The 24830-nt window shown below is 41.7% G+C and overlaps 1 protein-coding gene across 12 annotated transcripts in view; it reads left to right on the top strand.

Annotated features, from left to right (window-relative positions):
- Positions 1–1538: 1538 nt before the first annotated feature.
- LOC139753355 (solute carrier family 22 member 15-like) overlaps positions 1539–24830 on the top strand; it is a 269065-nt gene continuing 245773 nt past the window's right edge. For 3 of the 12 annotated variants that reach the window (XM_071669724.1, XM_071669723.1, XM_071669717.1), the window contains exon 1: positions 1547–1881. The gene's annotated coding sequence lies outside the window, so the exon portion shown is untranslated. Of the gene's footprint in view, positions 1892–1918; positions 2129–24830 lie in introns of those variants that run through there. The other 9 variants (XM_071669719.1, XM_071669721.1, XM_071669715.1 and 6 more) reach the window with 7 other exon arrangements.

The raw sequence follows: 24830 nt of genomic DNA, 5'->3' as shown, positions 1-24830 counted from the left end.
CATGAATCAGCCACCAGCGCTGTATCATCAGCGAACAACAACTGACTCACTTCCCAAGCTCTCTCATCCCCAACAGACTTCATACTTGCCCCTCTTTCCAAAACTCTTGCATTTACCTCCCTAACAACCCCATCCATAAACAAATTAAACAACCATGGAGACATCACACACCCCTGCCGCAAACCTACATTCACTGAGAACCAATCACTTTCCTCTCTTCCTACACGTACACATGCCTTACATCCTCGATAAAAACTTTTCACTGCTTCTAACAACTTGCCTCCCACACCATATATTCTTAATACCTTCCACAAAGCATCTCTATCAACTCTATCATATGCCTTCTCCAGATCCATAAATGCTACATACAAATCCATTTGCTTTTCTAAGTATTTCTCACATACATTCTTCAAAGCAAACACCTGATCCACACATCCTCTACCACTTCTGAAACCACACTGCTCTTCCCCAATCTGATGCTCTGTACATGCCTTCACCCTCTCAATCAATACCCTCCCATATAATTTACCAGGAATACTCAACAAACTTATACCTCTGTAATTTGAGCACTCACTCTTATCCCCTTTGCCTTTGTACAATGGCACTATGCACGCATTCCGCCAATCCTCAGGCACCTCACCGTGAGTCATACATACATTAAATAACCTTACCAACCAGTCAACAATACAGTCACCCCCTTTTTTAATAAATTCCACTGCAATACCATCCAAACCTGCTGCCTTGCCGGCTTTCATCTTCCGCAAAGCTTTTACTACCTCTTCTCTGTTTACCAAATCATTTTCCCTAACCCTCTCACTTTGCACACCACCTCGACCAAAACACCCTATATCTGCCACTCTGTCATCAAAGACATTGAACAAACCTTCAAAATACTCACTCCATCTCCTTCTCACATCACCACTACTTGTTATCACCTCCCCATTTGCGCCCTTCACTGAAGTTCCCATTTGCTCCCTTGTCTTACGCACTTTATTTACCTCCTTCCAGAACATCTTTTTATTCTCCCTAAAATTTAATGATACTCTCTCACCCCAACTCTCATTTGCCCTCTTTTTCACCTCTAGCACCTTTCTCTTGACCTCCTGTCTCTTTCTTTTATACGTCTCCCACTCAACTGCATTTTTTCCCTGCAAAAATCGTCCAAATGCCTCTCTCTTCTCTTTCACTAATACTCTTACTTCTTCATCCCACCACTCACTACCCTTTCTAATCAACCCACCTCCCACTCTTCTCATGCCATATGTATATATATATATATATATATACAGACATATACATATATACACATGTACATATTCATACTTGCTGGCCTTCATCCATTCTTGGCGCTACCCCGCCCTACAGGAAACAGTCGCATTCATAATGAGAACGTAGTTGGTATCAAATGTAGCTTGACATTGATTGCCGTAATTAATGACCCTGTCATAGGCCTAAGGCACAAGCAATAAAGACCTCAGCAGTTCATAAGCCTAAAGCCCAAAAAACAACCACAGAACGTGGCCCTTACAACCATGACCTTCCAAGTTGATAGCCCAAAAGACCAACCAACCAACCATAATATTCAATGTCACTTACGCCAGTTGGCAAACATTATGATAAGAGAAAGTGAAACATTAAGGCAACGGAGCTCAGCTCCGGGTTCATTTGATTGTACAACAGCTGTTTACACGTAAACAACTATGACGAAACCTGGGAACGACAATCTTTTTGATTTACTGTGAAGTAACTTAAGGTTTTGTACAGGTATATCGTACTGATTGTAGAAGAGTGAAGACTGCAAGTGATTTCAGACTAGTAGCAGTACCTTCTGCGTGTACATTGTACTGGAATATTTCGCCGACGTAGTAGGGTTCTCTTGAGGTGAGACAAGGTTAGTAAACGGACATATTTTCCTTACGTGGCGTTATATCTCGAAAGTTAAATTTAATCTTGACATGGTAGAATTGCATCTCAGTGGCTACCCGAGAAGTTTCTGTCCCCTGCTCAATTTCATACATGTGTACCTGAGGGGCACCATAGATATAATTGAAATGAATATGAAAAAAAAAGCACATCAATGGATTCCTGACGTTTAGTAGTCTTCACTAAGACATTGTTGACGTACAAGGTTAGTTGATTGTTTTAAGATAATAAATGTATGAGTTGGGGGGGGGGGGGGGCGGGGACTACGTCGTTCAGTGAAAATGTAGAAGAAAATATGTGAATCTTATATAAAGTCACATAACATGAAAACTTCACCCAACCTGAGCTAGTAATGCAAAGTTTTCATTACTGGTAAAGTATCAGTTTAGTATCACGTCCTTTCTCAAGCTGTAACTATATAAAAATAGTATTATGAACTCGAATCACTTAATACATCTCGCTTATTAATGTGAAGGTTGGTTTGGGTCTAGATTTATTTGATGAAATAATATAGAGTGTATATGTGCATTTTTCACTGGGGATAGGATTAATATAAACTAATTTAGAAGTAAAATAACTTGTCCAATTATATTGTAAACTAACCCTTCTCGACCTAATTCATCCTACCCAAACTAGCAAAATTTAACAGAAAGTAACCAACCATAAACCTACTTATAACCAAACATAAAAGTGGTCAAACGTACATAAACATAAACTTAAGCATAACCAAACTAAACCCTGACATGCACATACACTTAGTTAACCAGGTATAACCAAATATAAATCCTAACATACACATACACCTACTTAACCAGGCATAACCAAATATAAACCTACCATACACATACACCTAGTTAACCAGGGCATAACCAAACTAAACCCTGACATACACATACACTGAGTTAACCAGGCATAACCAAATATAAACTCTAACATACACATACACCTAGTGAACCAGGACATCACCAAACTAAACCCTGACATACACATACACTGAGTTAACCAGGCATAACCAAACAAAATATAAACTCTAACATACACAAACACCTAGTTAACCAGGGCATAACCAAATATAAACCCTAAAATACACATACGCCCAGTATAACCAGGCATAATCTAATATAAACTCTAACATACACCTATACCTAACATAAACCGTAACATACATGTAGTCATACCCTAACCTTTAACATACACTTAGTCATAACTTACCAACACTTAGTCATAACTTATAAACACCAACCTAACATACACCAAGTCATAACCTAAATAATCATTGTTTTACTTTACATAAACCTCTAACTGAACATAACCTAACATGAACCTTAACCTAACATACACTTATCATAAACCTAATGTAACATATGCTTCGTAATAATGTAACAACCTCTAACATACACCTAGATGTAACCTAACATAAACACTTCCTTAACATACCCCTAGTTCTAACTTAATGTAAACCCTAACTTAACATGCATCTAGTAATGATTTAGTAGAAACCCAAGTCATAACCTAACATGAACCTTTACCTGACATACACCTAGTTCTGACCTAAATCCTAACCTAACATACACCTAGTCATAACTTAAAATACAAATCATACATAACCTAACATAAATCCTACCCTAAAATACACATAGAATAACATAATATAAACCATAGACCTAAGCATAACCTAACGCACACCTAGGCATAACCTATAATAAACCTTACTCTAACATACATCTACACATAACCAAACATAAAGCTAGTATTGATTTGACATATAAATAATACACCTCATTTAGGGGGATATTACTACAGCTGTTTGCCAGACTTTGATTTTTACTTCCATTATGTGTCTCGTACAGTCATAATTGTTCACAGATACTTTGCAACAAAAGCTACACCAATCAATTACAGTACCTTTCTAGATTTTTATATTATGTAGCTACCACAAATCAAACGGTTTTCTGTGGTGTTAAGAACAAATACAAGAGAACATTTGTTTGTGTCAGTAGACATATGACCATTGACCCTAGACTTAGCAGTAACTTCACAGTATGAATAAGCAATCATTGGTGCTTAGTTGTTTGTCTTAAACCTTATTTCTTGAGTAATCAGTATGAAAAGTATAGTTATTGTGAGTAGTTGATTAAGTAGTTAATTATTATATATTCTCTTGAATTCCAGAACCTGTTCGAGAAAGGGGTCCTGCAGTACTTATATTGACGAATGAATAAATAGATTTGGGTTGGACTAATTTACATGCATGCTCGGTTGCTTAGGCCACTTGTACACCATAAGCTATGGAAAGAGGTTTTTTCCATTGCTTTTGCCTTTTTTTCTATTTTTTTTTTTTTATATGTCCTCTCAGGTTATTCTTGTTTTAATGAAGTGCTGTAACTGGTCTATCTTTTCTATTCCTTATATAATTATGGAGATTTCTGCTAGTTCAACCCTCCTTTGTCTTTTTACAGATGTTAATTTGCATATGATGATTCTCTCTTTATAAGAAAAATGCATTAGTTTGGGGGCTATTTATGTAGCTCCTCTATGTATTCTTTCTCTTTAAGATGTGGGATCGAGATTTTGGGAGGGAGCAAAGGACACTGTTAAGAAGAATATCCTTGAAATGGGCTGGGGTCACAAGTGGCATGATACAGGGTTTGGTCTAAGGGCACACTATTATTCTTGATGAAAGTAAATGCTTGATGGATTGGAATCTTATCTAAATATGTTAGCGAGTGATGCCAATGTCATGAGAGCAATAAAGAATGATAATCACATCAGCCTACAGGTGGCACCTGGACAGACTCCAAAGTTAGTCTGATAAATGGTTGAATCGATGAAATTCAAGTAAGTGCTAGGTGGTGAGTATGGGACAGAGTGAAAGATGGTCTCCTTGTTATTATCGTCTAACAAGACACAAATAACAGGAATCTAAAAGTGAAAGATTTATAAGTGGTGTTGACGATGTCCTTAGCTACACATTTGAAGAATTTTGAGAGGCAGACTGTCTGCTTGTTGATATATATTTTATTATTTTATTTTTTATTATTTTGCTTTGTCGCTGTCTCCCGTGTTTGCAAGGTAGCGCAAGGAAACAGCTGAAAGAAATGGCCCAACCCACCCTATACACAATGTACACACACACACACGCCCACACACACAAATATACATACCTATACATCTCAATGTACACATATATACACACACAGACACATACATATATACCCATGCACACAATTCACACTGTCTGCCCCTATTCATTCCCATCGCCACCTCTTCACACATGGAATACCATCCCCCTCCCCCCTCATGTGTGCGAGGTAGCACTAGGAAAAGACAACAAAGGCCCCATTCGTTCACACTCAGTCTCCAGCTGTCACGCAATAATGCCCGAAACCACAGCTCCCTTTCCACATCCAGGCCCCACACAACTTTCCATGGTTTACCCCAGACGCTTCACATGCCCTGATTCAATCCACTGACAGCACGTCAACCCCAGTATACCACATCGATCCAATTCACTCAATTCCTTGCCCTCCTTTCACCCTCCTGCATGTTCAGGCCCCGATCACACAAAATCTTTTTCACTCCATCTTTCCACCTCCAATTTGGTCTCCCACTTCTCCTCATTCCCTCCACCTCCGACACATATATCCTCTTGATCAATCTTTCCTCACTTATTCTCTCCATGTGCCCAAACCATTTCAAAACACACTCTTCTGCTCTCTCAACCACGCTCTTTTTATTTCCACACATCTCTCTTACCCTTACATTACTTACTCGATCAAACCACCTCACACCACACATTGTCCTCAAACATCTCATTTCCAGCACATCCACCCTCCTGCGCACAACTCTATCCAAAGCCCATGCCTCGCAACCATACAACATTGTTGGAACCACTATTCCTTCAAACATACCCATTTTTGCTTTCTGAGATAATGTTCTCGACTTCCACACATTCTTCAAGGCTCCCAGGATTTTCGCCCCCCTCCCCCACCCTATGATTCACTTCCGCTTCCATGGTTCCATCCGCTGCCAGATCCACTCCCAGATATCTAAAACACTTTACTTCCTCCAGTTTTTCTCCATTCAAACTTACCTCCCAGTTGACTTGACCCTCAACCCTACTGTACCTAATTACCTTGCTCTTATTCACATTTACTCTCAACTTTCTTCTTTCACACACTTTACCAAACTCAGTCACCAGCTTCTGCAGTTTCTCATGTGAATCAGCCACCAGCAATGTATCATCAGTGAACAACAACTGACTCACTTCCCACGCTCTCTTATCCACAACAGACTGCATACTTGCCCCTCTTTCCAAAACTCTTGCATTCACCTCCCTAACAACCCCATCCATAAACAAATTAAACAACCATGGAGACATCACACACCCCTGCCGCAGACCTACATTCACTGAGAACCAATCATTTTCCTCTCTTCCTACACGTACACATGCCTTACATCCTCGATAAAAACTTTTCACTGCTTCTAACAACTTGCCTCCCACACCATATAGTCTTAATACCTTCCACAGAGCATCTGTATCAACTCTATCATATGCCTTCTCCAGATCCATAAATGCTACATACAAATCCATTGGCTTTTCTAAGTATTTCTCACATACATTCTTCAAAGCACACACCTGATCCACACATCCTCTACCACTTCTGAAACCACACTGGTCTTCTCCAATCTTATGCTCTGTACATGCCTTCACCCTCTCAATCAATACCCTCCCATATAATTTACCAGGAATACTCAACAAACTTATACCTCTGTAATTTGAGCACTCACTCTTATCCCCTTTGCCTTTGTACAATGGCACTATGCAAGCATTCCGCCAATCCTCAGGCACCTCACCATGAATCATACATACACTGAATAACCTTACCAACCACTCAACAATGCAGTCACCCTCTTTTTTAATAAATTCCACTGCAATACCATCCAAACCTGCTGCCTTGCCGGCTTTCATCTTCCGCAAAGCTTTTACTACCTTTTCTCTGTTTACCAAATCATTTTCCCTAACCCTCTCACTTTGCACACCACCTCGACCAAGACACCCTATATCTGCCACTCTATCATCAAACACATTGAACAAACCTTCAAAATACTCACTCCATCTCCTTGTCACATCACCACTACATGTTATCACCTCCCCATTAGCCCCCTTCACTGAAGTTCCCATTTGCTCCCTTGTCTTATGCACTTTATTTACCTCCTTCCAAAACATCTTTTTATTCTCCCTAAAATTTAATGATACTCTCTCACCCCAACTCTCATTTGCCCTCTTTTTCACCTTTTGCACCTTTCTCTTGACCTCCTGTCTCTTTCTTTTATACATCTCCCACTCATTTGCATTTTTTCCCTGCAAAAATCATCCAAATGCCTCTCTCTTCTCTTTCACTAATAATCTTACTTCTTCATCCCACCACTCACTACCCTTTCTAATCAACCCACCTCCCACGCTTCTCATGCCACAAGCATCTTTTGCGCAAACCATCCCTGCTTCCCTAAATACATCCCATTCCTCCCCCACTCCCCTTACCTCCTATGTTCTCACCTTTTTCCATTCTGTACTCAGTCTCTCCTGGTACTTCCTCACACAAGTCTCCTTCCCAAGCTCACTTACTCTCACCACTCTTTTCACCCCAACATTCTCTCTTCTTTTCTGAAAACCTCTACAAATCTTCACCTTCGCCTCCACAAGATAACGATCAGACATCCCTCCAGTTGCACCTCCCAGCAAATTAACATCCAAAAGTCTCTCTTTCGCGCGCCTATCAATTAACATGTAATCCAATAACGCTCTCTGGCCATCTCTCCTACTTACATATGTATACTTACGTATATCTCGCTTTTTAAACCAGGTATTCTCAATCACCACTTCTTTTTCAGCACATAAATCTACAAGCTCCTCACCATTTCCATTTACAACACTGAACACCCCATGTATACCAATTATTCCCTCAACTGCCACATTACTCACCTTTGCATTCAAATCACCTATCACTATAACGGTCTTGTGCATCAAAACCACTAACACATTCACTCAGCTGCTCCCAAAACACTTGCCTCTCATGATTTGTCTTCTCATGCCCAGGTGCATATGCACCAATAATCACTCATCTCTCTCCATCAACTTTCAGTTTTACCCATATCCATCTAGAATTTACTTTCTTACACTCTCTCACATACTCCCACCACTCCTGTTTCAGGAGTAGTGCTACTCCTTCCCTTGCTCTTGTCCTCTCACTAACCCCTGACTTGACTCCCAAGACATTCCCAAACCACTCTTCCCCTTTACCCTTGAGCTTCATTTCACTCAGAGCCAAAACATCCAGGTTCTTCTCCTCAGACATACTACCTATCTCTCCTTTTTTCTCATCTTGGTTACATCCACACACATTTAGACACCCCAATCTGAGCCTTCGAGGAGGATGAGCACTCCCCGCGTGACTCCTTTTCTGTTTCCCCTTTTAGAAAGTTAAAATACAAGGAGGGGAGGGTTTCTAGCCCCTCGCTCCCGTCCCCTTTAGTTGCTTTCTATGACACGTGAGGAATGCGTGGGAAGTCTTCTTCTCCCCTATCCCTAGGGATTTGTTGATATAAGAATCATATTTAAATATATAGATAGGGACATATTCATAAAATTAGACCAAACTTTATGCCCCATAAGTCTGGTCATTGCATCTAATGAGGCACAAAGATATGAATGAGAGGGTAAAGAGAAAAGCATCGAAGATGGTACCTGAATAAAGAGAATTGAGCTAAAATAGGAGGCTGAGGTTGACCAAGCTATCCTCCATGGAGGACAGGAGAGAGAGAGAGAGAGAGAGAGAGAGAGAGAGAGAGAGAGAGAGAGAGAGAGAGAGAGAGAGTCCTGATAACGGTCTTCATGTTTCTAAATAAGCTGGAAGATATTGAAAGGGAACAGGGAACACATTTTTGATAGATGCAGCTCCAGTGTAACCAAAGGCTGCAACAACAAGCTGGATGAGGATGCTAAGAAGTACTAGCTTAGTATTAGGGCAGTGGATTGTTGAAACATACTAACCAAAAAAGCGGTGAATGCCGGCAGTTTATATGAGTTTAAAAGGCAACTTGATGGCATAGTAAGCCCACAAGTGTAAAACTTTCCCCATACTGTAAAAATAGATAATTACAAATATGTACTTATATTTACTCCATCTTTACATTGCTGAAGCTGAGACTGAGGGGACCCAAGCATATGAGAATGATTTTTTGGATGGTGGTGGCAAACTAGATATTCTGCCATTACTCACACCTTATAAACATAATAATACTCAATAGAAAATGTTTGCATATATGTATATACTAACTTCCTGCCCCAGGAGTTTCTTCTGGCTTTATGAGGTTCGTACAGTGTTTCAGGCAAGGAGGGGTCATCGATCATAAAGTATTGTGATGCGTGTGTGCATCTATGTGTAGAGAATTCAGGGCAGTTGAGTAGTTAGTGTTTGGTGTCTTTGTAGTAGATGCATTGTGAGAATGAGGAGCCTTAGAATATATTAAATCTATGGCTGTTGTATTTTAGGGATAGATGACACCCAGAACAAAGACAGGAAAGTGTGACGTGTTTTCTGAGGCGTTTAGCTTCTGATGGGTGTATGTCTGGTTAAGTGGGGTTTAAGACTGAGTTATGAGGGCAGCTGATTAGTGCTTGTCAGATTATTTTGATGGGATAGGGGAGAAAGAATACTTCCGACACATTCCTCACGTGTCATAGAAGGCGACTAAAGGGGATGGGAGCGGGGGCTAGAAACCCTCCCCTCCTTGTATTCTAACTTTCTAAAATAGGAAACAGAAGAGGGAGTCACGCGGCGAGTGCTCATCCTCAGATTGGGGAGTCTAATTTTGTGTGGATGTGATCAAGATGAGAAAAAAGGAGAGATAGGTAATATGTTTGAGGAAAGGTACCTGGATGTTCTGGCTCTGAGTGAAACGAAGCTCAAGGGTAAGGGGGAAGAGTGGTTTGAGAATGTCTTGGGAGTAAAGTCAGGGGTTAGTGAGAGGGTAAGAGCAAGGGTAGGAGTAGCACTACTCCTGAAACAGAAGTGGTGGGAGTATGTGATAGTGTAAGAAAATAAACTCTAGATTGATATGTGTAAAACTGAAAGTGGATGGAGTAAGATGGGTGATTATTGGTGCATATGCACCTGGGCATGAGAAGAAAGATCATGTGAGGCAAGTGTTTTGGGAGCAGCTGAGTGAGTGTGTTAGTAGTTTTGATGCACGAGACCAGGTTATAGCGATGGTTGATTTAAATGCAAAGGTGAGTAATGTGGCAGTTGAGGGAATAATTGGTGTACATGGGATGTTCAGTGTTGTAAATGGAAGTGGTGAAGAACTTGTAGATTTATGTGCTGAAAAAGGACTGGTGATTGGGAATACCTGGTTTGAAAAGAGAGATATACATAAGTATACGTATGTAAGTAGGAGAGATGGCCATAGAGCGTTACTGGATTATGTGTTGGTTGATAGGTGTGCGAAAGAGGGACTTTTGGATGTTAATGTGCTGAGAGGTGCAACTGGAGGGATAACTGATCATTATCTTGTGGAGGCAAAGGTGAAGATTTGTAGAGGTTTTCAGAAAAGAAGGGAGAATGTTGGGGTGAAGAGAGTGGTGAGAGTAAGTGAGCTTGGGAAGGACACTTGTGTGAGGAAGTACCAGGAGTACCTGAGTACAGAATGGAAAAAGGTGAGAACAAAGGAGGTAAGGGGAGTGGGGGAGGAATGGGATGTATTTAGGGAAGCAGTGATGGCTTGCGCAAAAGATTCTTGTGGCGTGAGAAGCGTGGGAGGTGGGCAGATTAGAAAGGGTAGTGAGCGGTGGGATGAAGAAGTAAGATTATTAGTGAAAGAGAAGAGAGAGGCATTTGTACGATTTTTGCAGGGAAATAATGGAAATGACTGGGAGATGTATAAAAGAAAGAGGCAGGAGGTCAAGAGAAAGGTGCAAGAGGTGAAAAAGAGGGCAAATGAGAGTTGGGGTGAGAGAGTATCATTAAATTTTAGGGAGAATAAAAAGATGTTTTGGAAGGAGGTAAATAAAGTGCGTAAGTCAAGGGAACAAATGGGAACATCAGTGAAGGGGGCAAATGGGGAGGTGATAACAAGTAGTGGTGATGTGAGAAGGAGAGGGAGTGAGTATTTTGAAGGTTTATTGAATATGCTTGATGATAGAGTGGCAGATATAGGGTGTTTTGGTTGAGGTGATGTGCAAAGTGAGAGGGTTAGGGAGAATGATTTGGTAAACAGAAAAGAGGTAGTAAAGGCTTTGCGGAAGATGAAAGCCAGCAAGGCAGCGGGTTTGGATGGTATTGCAGTGGAATTTATTAAAAAAGGGTGAGACTATTGTTGACTAGTTGGTAAGATTATTAAATGTATGTATGAGTCATGGTGAGGTGCCTGAGGATTGGCGGAATGCTTGCATAGTGCCACTATACAAAGGCAAAGGGGATAAGAGTGAGTGCTCAAATTACAGAGGTATAAGTTTTTTGAGTATTCCTGGGAAATTATATGGGAGGGTATTGATTGAGAGAGTGAAGGCATGTACAGAGCATCAGATTGGGGAAAAGCAGTGTGGTTTCAGAAGTGGTAGAGGATGTGTGGATCCAAACCCACTGCCTTGCCGGCTTTCATCTTCCGCAAAGATTTTCCTACCTCTTCTCTGTTTACCAAATCATTCTCCTGAGCCCTCTCACTTTGCACACCACCTCGTCCAAAACACCCTATATCTGCCACTCTGTCATCAAACACATTCAACAAACCTTCAAAATACTCACTCCATCTCCTTCTCGCATCACCACTTCTTATCACCTCCCAATTAACCCCCTTCACCGATGTTCCCATTTGTTCTCTTGTCTTACGCACTATATTTACCTCCTTCCAAAACATCTTTTTATGCTCCCTAAAATTTAATGATACTCTCTCACCCCAACTCTCATTTGCCCTATTACACCTTTCTCTTGACCTCTTGCCTCTTTCTTTTATACATCTCCTAGTCATTTGCACTATTTCCCTGCAAAACTCATTCAAAAGCCTCTCTCTTCTCTTTCACTAATAATCTTAATTCTCCATCCCACCACTCACTACATTTACATTTTCTAATCTGCCCACCTCCCACACTTCTCATGCCACAAGCATCTTTTGTGCAAGCCATCACTGCTTCCCTAAATACATCCCGTTCTTCCCCCACTCCCCTTACATCCTTTGCTCTCAACTTTTTCCATTCTGCACTCAGTCTCTCCTGATATGCTCACTTACTCTCACCACTCTCTTCACCCCAATATTCTCTCTTTTTTTCTGAAAACCTCTACAAATCTTCACCTTAGCCTCCACAAGATGATGATCAGACATCCCTCCAGTTGTACCTCTCAGCACGTTAACATCCAAAAGTCTCTTTCGTGCACCTATCAATTAACATGTAATCCAATAATGCTCTATGGCCTCTCCTACTTACATATGTATACTTATGTATATCTCTCTTTTTACACCAGGTATTCCCAATTACCAGTCCTTTTTCAGCACACATATCTACAAGCTCTTCGCCATTTCCAGTTACAACACTGAACACCCCATGTACACCAATTATTCACTCAACTGCTACATTACTCACCTTTGCATTCAAATCACCCATCACTATAACCCGGTCTCGTGCATCAAAACTACTAACACACTTACTCAGCTGCTCCCAAAACACTTGCCTCTCATGATCTTTCTTCTCATGCCCTGGTGCATATGCACCAATAACCACCCATATATATATATATATCTTTATTTATTTATTTATTTATTTTGCTTTGTCGCTGTCTCCCGCGTTAGCGAGGTAGCGCAAGGAAACAGATGAAAGAATGGCCCAACCCACCCACATATGCATGTATACACATAAACATCCACACACGCAAATATACATAAATATACATCTAAACGTATACATATATATACACACACAGACATATACATATATACACATGTACATAATTCATACTGTCTGCCTTTATTCATTCCCATCGCCACCTCTTCACACATGAAATAACAACCCCCTCCCCCTCATGTGTGCGAGGTGGCACTAGGAAAAGACAACAAAGGCCCCATTCGTTCACACTCAGTCTCCAGCTGTCATGTAATAATGCACCGAAACCACGGCTCCCTTTGCACATCCAGGCCCCACAAAACTTTCCATGGTTTACCCCCAGACGCTTCACATGCCCTGGTTCAATCCATTGACAGCACGTCGACCCCGGTATACCACATCGTTCCAATTCACTCTATTCCTTGTACGTCTTTCACCCTCCTGCATGTTCAGGCCTCGATCACTCAAAATTTTTTTCACTCCATCTTTCCACCTACACTTTGGTCTCCCACTTCTCCTCATTCCCTCCCCTTCTGACATGTATATCCTCTTTGTCAATCTTTCCCCACTCACTCTCTCCATGTGACCAAACCACTTCAAAACACCCTCTTCTGCTCTCTCAACCACACACTTTTTATTTCCACCCATCTCTCTTACCCTATTATTACTTACTCGATCAGACCACCTCACACCACATATTGACCTCAAACATCTCATTTCCAGCACATCCACCCTCTTGCGCACAACTCTATCCATAGCCCACGCCTCGCAACCATACAACATTGTTGGAATCACTATTCCTTCAAACATACCCATTTTTGCTTTCCGAGATAACGTTCTTGACTGCCACACATTCTTCAAGGTTCCCAGAATTTTCGCCCCCTCCCCCACCCTATGGTTCACTTCTGTTTCCATGGTTCCATCCACTGCCTGATCCACTCCCAGATATCTAAAACACTTTCCTTCTTCCAGTTTTTCTCCATTCAAACTTACCTCCCAATTAACTTGACCCTCAACCCTACTGTACGTAATAACCTTGCTCTTATTCACATTTACTCTCAACTTTCTTCTTTCACACACTTTACCAAACTCAGTCACCAGCTTCTGAAGTTTCTCACATGAATCAGCCACCAGTGCTGTATCATCAGCGAACAACGACTGACTCACTTCCCAAGCTCTCTCATCCACAACAGACTGCATACTTGCCCCTCTTTCCAAAACTCTTGCATTCACCTCCCTAACAACCCCATCCATAAACACATTAAACAACTATGGAGACATCACACACCCCTGCCGCAAACCTACATTCACTGACAACCAATAACTTTTCTCTCTTCCTACACGTACACATGCCTTACATCCTCAATAAAAACTTTTCACTGCCTCTAACAACTTGCCTCCCACACCATATATTCTTAATACCTTCCACAGAACATCTCTATCAATCTATCATATGCCTTTTCCAGATCCATAAATGCTACATACAAATCCATTGGCTTTTCTAAGTATTTCTCACATACATTCTTCAAAGCAAACACCTGATCCACACATCCTCCACCACTTTTGAGACCACACTGCTCTTCCCCAATCTGATGCTCTGTACATGCCTTCACCCTCTCAATCAATACCCTCCCATATAATTTACCAGGAATACTCAACAAACTTATACCTCTGTAATTTGAGCGCTCACTCTTATCCCCTTTGCCTTTGTACAATGGCACTATGCAAGCATTCCGCCAATCATCAGGCTTCTCACCATGAATCATACATACATTAAATAACCTTACCATCAGTCATCAATACAGTCACCCCCTTTTTTAATAAATTCCACTGCAATACCGTCCAAACCCGCTGCCTTGCCGGCTTTCATCTTCCGCAAAGCTTTTACTACCTCTTCTCTGTTTACCAAATCATTTTCCCTAACCCTCTCACTTTGCACACCACCTCGACCAAAACACCCTATATCTGCCACTCTATCATCAAAGACATTCAACAAACCTTCAAAATACTCACTCCATCTCCTTCTCACATCACCACTACTTGTCATCACCTCCCCATTAGCCCCCTTCAACGAAGTTTCCATTTGCTCCCTTGTCTTACGCACTTTATTTACCTCCTTCCAGAACATCTTTTTATTCTCCCTAAAATTTAATGAGACTCTCCCACCCCAACTCTCATTTGCCCTCTTTTTCACCTCTCGCACCTTTCACTTGACCTCCTGCCTCTTTCTTTTATACGCCTCCCACTCATTTGCATTTTTTCCCTGCAAAAATCGTCCAAACGCCTCTCTCTTCTCTTTCACTTACTTCTTCATCCCACCACTCCCTACCCTTTCTAATCAACCCACCTCCCACGCTTCTCATGCCACAAGCATCTTTTGCACAAACCATCACTGCTTCCCTAAATACATCCCATTCCTTCCCCACTCCCCTTACCTCCTTTGTTCTCACCTTTTTCCATTCTGTACTCAGTCTCTCCTGGTACTTCCTCACACAAGTCTCCTTCCCAAGCTCACTTACTCTCACCACTCTCTTCACCCCAACATTCTCTCTTCTTTCCTGAAAACCCCCTACAAATCTTCACCTTCGCCTCCACAAGATAATGATCAGACATCCCTCTAGTTGCACCTCTCAGCACATTGACATCCAAAAGTCTCTCTTTCACAGGCTTGTTAATTAACACATAATCCAATAACGCTTTCTGGCCATCTCTCCTACTTACATACGTATATTTATGTATATCTCTCTTTTTAAACCAGGTATTCCCAATCACCAGTCCTTTTTCAGCACATAAATCTACAAGCTCTTCACCATTTCCATTTACAACACTGAACACCCCATGTATACCAATTATTCCCTCAACTGCCACATTACTCACCTTTGCATTCAAATCACCTATCACTATAACGGTCTTGTGCATCAAAACCACTAACACACTCATTCAGCTGCTCCCAAAACACTTGCCTTTCATGATCTTTCTTCTCATGCTCAGGTGCATATGCACCAATAATCACCCAGCTCTCTCCATCAACTTTCAGTTTTACCCATATCAATCTAGAATTTACTTTCTTACACTCTATCACATACTCCCACCACTCCTGTTTCAGAAGTAGTGCTACTCCTTCCCTTGCTCTTGTCCTCTCACTAAACCCTGACTTTACTCCCAAGACATTCCCTAACCACTCTTCCCCTTTACCCTTGAGCTTCGTTTCACTCAGAGTCAAAACATCCAGGTTCGTCTCCTCAAACATACTACCTATCTCTCCTTTTTTCTCATCTTGGTTACATCCACACACATTTAGACACCCCAATCTGAGCCTTCGAGGAGGATGAGCACTCCCCGCGTGACTCCTTCTTCTGTTTCCCCTTTTAGAAAGTTAAAATACAAGGAGGAGAGGGTTTCTAGCCCCCCGCTCCCGTCCCCTTTAGTTGCCTTCTACGACACGTGAGGAATGCGTGGGAAGTATCTTTTCCCCCATATCCCCAGGGATAATAAATATATATATATATATATATATATATATATATATATATATATATATATATATATATATATATATATATACCTGGGGATAGGGGATTAAGAGTACTTCCCACGTATTCCCTGCGTGTCGTAGAAGGCGACTAAAAGGGGAGGGAGCGGGGGGCTGGAAATCCTCCCCTCTCGTTTTTTTTTTAATTTTCCAAAAGAAGGAACAGAGAATTGGGCCAGGTGAGGGTATTCCCTCAAAGGCCCAGTCCTCTGTTCTTAACGCTACCTCGCTAATGCGGGAAATGGCGAATAGTTTGAAAGAAAAAGAAAGAATATATATATATATATATATATATATATATATATATATATATATATTTTTTTTTTGTCGTTGTCTCCCGCGTTTGCGAGGTAGCGCAAGGAAACAGACGAAAGAAAATGGCCCAACCCACCCCCATACACATGTATATACATACGTCCACACACGCAAATATACATACCTACACAGCTTTCCATGGTTCACCCCAGACGCTTCACATGCCCTGATTCAATCCACTGACAGCACGTCAACCCCGGTATACACTCTATTCAGTCTATTCCTTGCCCTCCTTTCACCCTCCTGCATGTTCAGGCCCCGATCACACAAAATCTTTTTCACTCCATCTTTCCACCTCCAGTTTGGTCTCCCACTTCTCCTCATTCCCTCCACCTCTGACACATATATCCTCTTGGTCAATCTTTCCTCACTCATTCTCTCCATGTGCCCAAACCATTTCAAAACACCCTCTTCTGCTCTCTCAACCACGCTCTTTTTATTTCCACACATCTCTCTTCCCCTTACGTTACTTACTCGATCAAACCACCTTACACCACACATTGTCCTCAAACATCTCATTTCCAGCACATCCATCCTCCTGCGCACAACTCTATCCATAGCCCACGCCTCGCAACCATACAACATTGTTGGAACCACTATTCCTTCAAACATACCCATTTTTGCTTTCCAAGATACTGTTCTCGACTTCCACACATTCTTCAAGGCTCCCAGGATTTTCGCCCCCTCCCCCACCCTATGATTTATATATATATATATATATATATATATATATATATATATATATATATATATGAGAGAGCTTGGGAAGTGAGTCAGTTGTTGTTCGCTGATGACACAGCGCTGGTGGCTGATTCATGTGTGAAACTGCAGAAGCTGGTGACTGAGTTTGGTAAAGTGTGTGGAAGAAGAAAGTTAAGAGTAAATGTGAATAAGAGCAAGGTTATTAGGTACAGTAGGGTTGAGGGTCAAGTCAATTGGGAGGTGAGTTTGAATGGAGAAAAACTGGAGGAAGTGAAGTGTTTTAGATATCTGGGAGTGGATCTGGCAGCGGATGGAACCATGGAAGCGGAAGTGGATCATAGGGTGGGGGAGGGGGCGAAAATTCTGGGGGCCTTGAAGAATGTGTGGAAGTCGAGAACATTATCTCGGAAAGCAAAAATGGGTATGTTTGAAGGAATAGTGGTGCCAACAATGTTGTATGGTTGCGAGGCGTGGGCTATGGATAGAGTTGTGCGCAGGAGGATGGATGTGCTGGAAATGAGATGTTTGAGGACAATGTGTGGTGTGAGGTGGTTTGATCGAGTGAGTAACGTTAGGGTAAGAGAGATGTGTGGAAATAAAAAGAGCGTGGTTGAGAGAGCAGAAGAGGGTGTTTTGAAGTGGTTTGGGCACATGGAGAGGATGAGTGAGGAAAGATTGACCAAGAGGATATATGTGTCGGAGGTGGAGGGAACAAGGAGAAGAGGGAGACCAAATTGGAGGTGGAAAGATGGAGTGAAAAAGATTTTGTGTGATCGGGGCCTGAACATGCAGGAGGGTGAAAGGAGGGCAAGGAATAGAGTGAATTGGAGCGATGTGGTATACCGGGGCTGACGTGCTGTCAGTGGATTGAATCAAGGCATGTGAAGCGTCTGGGGTAAACCATGGAAAGCTGTGTAGGTATGTATATTTGCGTGTGTGGACGTATGTATATACATGTGTATGGGGGGGGTTTGGGCCATTTCTTTCGTCTGTTTCCTTGCGCTACCTCGCAAACGCGGGAGACAGCGACAAAGTATAAAAAAAAAAAAAAATATATATATATATATATATTATTTTATTTATTTACTTTGCTTTGTCGCTGTCTCCTGCGTTTGCGAGGTAGCGCAAAGAAACAGACGAAAGAAATGGCCCAACCCACCCCCATACACATGTATATACACACACGTCCACACACGCAAATATACATACCTATACATCTCAATGTACACATATATATATACACACAGACACATACATATATACCCATGCACACAATTCACACTGTCTGCCTTTATTCATTCCCATCGCCACCTCGCCACACATGGAATACCATCCCCCTACCCCCTCATGTGTGCGGGGTAGCGCTAGGAAAAGACAACAATTGCCTCATTCGTTCACACTCAGTCTCTAGGTGTCATGCAATAATGCCCGAAACCACAGCTTCCTTTCCACATCCAGGCCCCACACAGCTTTCCATGGTTTACCCCAGACGCTTCACATGCCCTGATTCAATCCACTGACAGCACGTCAACCCCGGTATACCACATCGATCCAATTCACTCTATTCCTTGCCCGCCTTTCACCCTCCTGCATGTTCAGGCCCCGATCACTCAAAATCATTTTCACTCCATCTTTCCACCTCCAATTTGGTCTCCCACTTCTCCTCGTTCCCCCCACCTCCGACACATACATCCTCTTGGTCAATCTTTCCTCACTCATTCTCTCCATGTGCCCAAACCATTTCAAAACACCCTCTTCTGCTCTCTCAACCACGCTCTTTTTATTTCCACGCATCTCTCTTACCCTTACGTTACTTACTCGATCAAACCACCTCACACCACACATCTCATTTCCAGCACATCCACACTCCTGCGCACAAATCTATCCATAGCCCACGCCTCACAAACATACAACATTGTTGGAACCACTATTCCTTCAAGCATACCCATTTTTGCTTTCCGAGATAATGTTCTTGACTTCCACACATTCTTCAAGGCTCCCAGGATTTTCACCCCCTCCCCCACCCTATGATTCACTTCCGCTTCCATGGTTCCATCCGCTGCCAGATCCACTCCCAGATATCTAAAACACTTTACTTCCTCCAGTTTTTCTCCATTCAAACTTACCTCCCAATTGACTTGACCCTCAACCCTACTGTACCTAATAACCTTGCTCTTATTCACATTTACTCTTAACTTTCTTCTTTCACACACTTTACCAAACTCAGTCACCAGCTTCTGCAGTTTCTCACATGAAGCAGCCACCAGCGCTGTATCATCAGCGAACAACAACTGACTCACTTCCCAAGCTCTCTCATCCACAACAGACTTCATTTTTGCCCCTCTTTCCAAAACTATTGCATTCAACTCCCTGACAACCCCATCCATAAACAAATTAAACAACCATGGAGACATCACACACCCCAGCCGCAAACCTACATTCACTGAGAACCAATCACTTTCCTCTCTTCCTACACGTACACATGCCTTATATCCTCGAGAAAAACTTTTCACTGCTTCTAACAACTTGCCACCCACACCATATATTCTTAATACCTTCCAAAGAGCATCTCTATCAACTCTATCATATGCCTTCTCCAGATCCATAAATGCTACATACAAATCCATTTTCTTTTCTAAGTATTTCTCGCATACATTCTTCAAAGCAAACGCCTGATCCACACATCCTCTACCACTTCTGAAACCACACTGCTCTTCCCCAATCTGATGCTCTGTACATGCCTTCACCCTCTCAATCAATACCCTCCCATATAATTTACCAGGAATACTCAACAAACTTATACCTCTGTAATTTGAGCACTCACTCTTATCTCCTTTGCCTTTGTACAATGGCACTATGCACGTATTCCACCAATCCTCAGGCACCTCACCATGAGTCATACATACATTAAATAACCTTACCAACATGGTGCTCTGACAAGAAAATAGTGAAATTGGAAAAGAATGTAGCTTAGACATTGAAGCTTATTCTTTCATTGAAATGTGAACAAAGGGAGCATTTTTTCAAAGTGATAGAGATAGAAAGCAAAAAGGTGTTTTTCATGAATGTACTGGAAAAGTGGAGGTCTAGATAAACTTTTGGTCTGTCAAGGCTTTATTATGGCGGATGACCAACTACCTACCCTCATGTATCCAAGATATGGCTGTACTTTGTGTAATGAAGACAATTGAGAAACATCATAAGCCAATATTCCAGTTTCATGATAAGAGACGTGGACCAGGCAGTATGATATAGTGGTTAAATTGATGAAAACTACTATTGACGTTTGTGTAAATAAATTATACATTTCCCTTTTCCATAGCCAGAGGTTGAACCATAATGTGACATTCATTTTTTTTTAATTTCATTTCAAGATAGAAGTTTCAGTTTTCTAAATTATTTCTTACATTTTTCATATGTATATATATATATATATATATGTGTGTGTGTGTGTGTATGTATATATATATATATATTATCCCTGGGGATAGGGGTGAAAGAATACTTCCCACGCATTCCTCACGTGTCGTAGAAGGCGACTAGAGGGGACGGGAGCGGGGAGCCAGAAATCCTCCCCTCCTTGTATTTTTTAACTTTCTAAAAAATGGGAAACAGATATATATATATATATATATATATATATATATATAGAAAGTTAATACAAGGAGGGGAGGATTTCCGGCCCCCCGCTCCTGTCCCCTCTAGTCGCTTTCTACGACACGCGAGGAATACGTGGGAAGTATTCTTTCACCCCCCAGGGATAATATACATATATATATACATACACTTTCTAAAATGGGAAACAGAAGAAGGAGTCATGCGGGGAGTGATCATCCTCCTCGAAGGCTCAGAGTGGGGTGCCTAAATGTGTGTGGATGTAACCAAGATGTGAAAAAAGGAGAGATAGGTAGTATGTTTGAGGAAAGGAACCTGGATGTTTTGGCTCTGAGTGAAACGAAGCTCAAGGGTAAAGGGGAAGAGTGGTTTGGAAATGTCTGGGGAGTGAAGTCAGGGGTTAGTGAGAGGACAAGAGCAAGGGAAGGAGTAGCAATACTCCTGAAACAGGAGTTGTGGGAGTATGTGATAGAATGTAAGAAAGTAAATTCTCGATTAATATGGGTAAAATTGAAAGTTGATGGAGAGAGGTGGGTGATTATTGGTGCATATGCACCTGGGCATGAGAAGAAAGATCATGAGAGGCAAGTGTTTTGCGAGCAGCTGAATGAGTGTGTTATCGGTTTTGATGCACGAGACCGGGTTATAGTGATGGGTGATTTGAATGCAAAGGTGAGTAATGTGGCAGTTGAGGGAATAATTGGTATGCATGGGGTGTTCAGTGTTGTAAATGGAAATGGTGAAGAGCTTGTAGATTTATGTGCTGAAAAAGGACTGATGATTGGGAATACCTGGTTTAAAAAGCGAGATATACATAAGTATACTTATGTAAGTAGGAGAGATGGCCAGAGAGCGTTATTGGATTACGTGTTAATTGACAGGCGTGCGAAAGAGAGACTTTTGGATGTTAATGTGCTGAGAGGTGCAACTGGAGGGATGTCTGATCATTATCTTGTGGAGGCTAAGGTGAAGATTAGTATGGGTTTTTAGAAAAGAGGAGTGAATGTTGGGGTGAAGAAGGTGGTGAGAGTAAGTGAGCTTGGGAAGGAGACCTGTGTGGGGAAGTACCAGGAGAGACTGTGTACAGAATGGAAAAAGGTGAGAACAATGGAAGTAAGGGGAGTGGGGGAGGAATGGGATGTATTTAGGGAATCAGTGATGGATTGCGCAAAAGATGCTTGTGGCATGAGAAGAGTGGGAGGTGGGCTGTTTAGAAAGGGTAGTGAGTGGTGGGATGAAGAAGTAAGAGTATTAGTGAAAGAGAAGAGAGAGGCATTTGGACGATTTTTGCAGGGAAAAAATGCAATTGAGTGGGAGAAGTATAAAAGAAAGAGACAGGAGGTCAAGAGAAAGGTGCAAGAGGTGAAAAAAAGGGCAAATGAGAGTTGGGGTGAGAGACTATCAGTAAATTTTAGAGAGAATAAAAAGATGTTCTGGAAGGAGGTAAATAGGGTGCGTAAGACAAGGGAGCAAATGGGAACTTCAGTGAAGGGCGTAAATGGGGAGGTGATAACAAGTAGTGGTGATGTGAGAAGGAGATGGAATGAGTATTTTGAAGGTTTGTTGAATGTGTCTGATGACAGAGTGGCAGATATAGGGTGTTTTGGTCGAGGTGGTGTGCAAAATGAGAGGGTTAGGGAAAATGATTTGGTAAACAGAGAAGAGGTAGTAAAAGCTTTGCGGAAGATGAAAGCTAGCAAGGCAGCAGGTTTGGATGGTATTGCAGTGGAATTTATTAAAAAAGGGGGTGACTGTATTGTTGACTGGTTGGTAAGGTTATTTAATGTATGTATGACTCATGGTGAGGTGCCTGAGGATTGGCGGAATGCGTGCATAGTGCCATTGTACAAAGGCAAAGGGGATAAGAGTGAGTGCTCAAATTACAGAGGTATAAGTTTGTTGAGTATTCCTGGTAAATTATATGGGAGGGTATTGATTGAGAGGGTGAAGGCATGTACAGAGCATCAGATTGGGGAAGAGCAGTGCGGTTTCAGAAGTGGTAGAGGATGTGTGGATCAGGTGTTTGCTTTGAAGAATGTATGTGAGAAATACTTGAAAAGCAAATGGATTTGTATGTAGCATTTATGGATCTGGAGAAGGCATATGATAGAGTTGATAGAGATGCTCTTTGGAAGGTATTAAGAATATATGGTGTGGGAGGCAAGTTGTTAGAAGCAGTGAAAAGTTTTTATCGAGGATGTAAGGCATGTGTACGTGTAGGAAGAGAGGAAAGTGATTGGTTCTCAGTGAATGTAGGTTTGCGGCAGGGGTGTGTGATGTCTCCATGGTTGTTTAATTTGTTTATGGATGGGGTTGTTAGGGAGGTAAATGCAAGAGTCCTGGAAAGAGGGGCAAGTATGAAGTCTGTTGGGGATGAGAGAGCTTGGGAAGTGAGTCAGTTGTTGTTCGCTGATGATACAGCGCTGGTGGCTGATTCATGTGAGAAACTGCAGAAGCTGGTGACTGAGTTTGGTAAAGTGTGTGGAAGAAGAAAGTTAAGAGTAAATGTGAATAAGAGCAAGGTTATTAGGTACAGTAGGGTTGAGGGTCAAGTCAATTGGGAGGTGAGTTTGAATGGAGAAAAACTGGAGGAAGTGAAGTGTTTTAGATATCTGGGAGTGGATCTGTCAGCGGATGGAACCATGGAAGCGGAAGTGGATCATAGGGTGGGGGAGGGGGCGAAAATTTTGGGAGCCTTGAAAAATGTGTGGAAGTCGAGAACATTATCTCGGAAAGCAAAAATGGGTATGTTTGAAGGAATAGTGGTTCCAACAATGTTGTATGGTTGCGAGGCGTGCGCTATGGATAGAGTTGTGCGCAGGAGGATGGACGTGCTGGAAATGAGATGTTTGAGGAAAATGTGTGGTGTGAGGTGGTTTGATCGAGTAAGTAACGTAAGGGTAAGAGAGATGTGTGGAAATAAAAAGAGCGTGGTTGAGAGAGCAGAAGAGGGTGTTTTGAAATGGTTTGGGCACATGGAGAGAATGAGTGAGGAAAGATTGACCAAGAGGATATATGTGTCGGAGGTGGAGGGAACGAGGAGAAGAGGGAGACCAAATTGGAGGTGGAAAGATGGAGTGAAAAAGATTTTGTGTGATCGGGGCCTGAACATGCAGGAGGGTGAAAGGAGGGCAAGGAATAGAGTGAATTGGAGCGATGTGGTATACAGGGGTTGACGTGCTGTCAGTGGATTGAGTCGGGGCATGTGAAGCGTCTGGGGTAAACCATGGAAAGCTGTGTAGGTATGTATATTTGCGTGTGTGGACGTGTGTATGTACATGTGTATGGGGGGGGGGTTGGGCCATTTCTTTCGTCTGTTTCCTTGCGTTACCTCGCAAACGCGGGAGACAGCGACAAAGTATAAAAAAAAAAAATATATATATATATATATATATATATATATATATATATATATATATATTTTTTTTTTTTTTTTTTCATACTATTTGCCATTTCCCGCGTTAGCGAGGTAGCGTTAAGAACAGAGAACTGGGCCTTAGAGGGAATATTCTCACCTGACCCCCTTCTCTGTTCCTTCCTTTGGAAAATTAAAAAAAAAAAAAAAAAAAAAAAAAAAAAAAAAAAAACAAGAGAGGGGAGGATTTCCAGCCACCCGCTCCCTCCCCTTTTAGTCGCCTTCTACAACACGCAGGGAATACGTGGGAAGTATTCTTTCTCCCCTATCCCCAGGGATAATATATATATATATATATATATATATATATATATATATATATATATATATATATATATATATATATATATTTTTTTTTTTTGCTTTGTCGCTGTCTCCCGCGTTTGCGAGGTAGCGCAAGGAAACAGACGAAAGAAATGGCCCAACCCACCCCCATACACATGTATATACAT

The sequence above is a fragment of the Panulirus ornatus genome, chromosome 14 (assembly GCF_036320965.1).
Source record: "Panulirus ornatus isolate Po-2019 chromosome 14, ASM3632096v1, whole genome shotgun sequence".
Classification (NCBI taxonomy): domain Eukaryota; kingdom Metazoa; phylum Arthropoda; class Malacostraca; order Decapoda; family Palinuridae; genus Panulirus; species Panulirus ornatus.
This window is presented reverse-complemented; position numbering and strand designations above follow the sequence as displayed.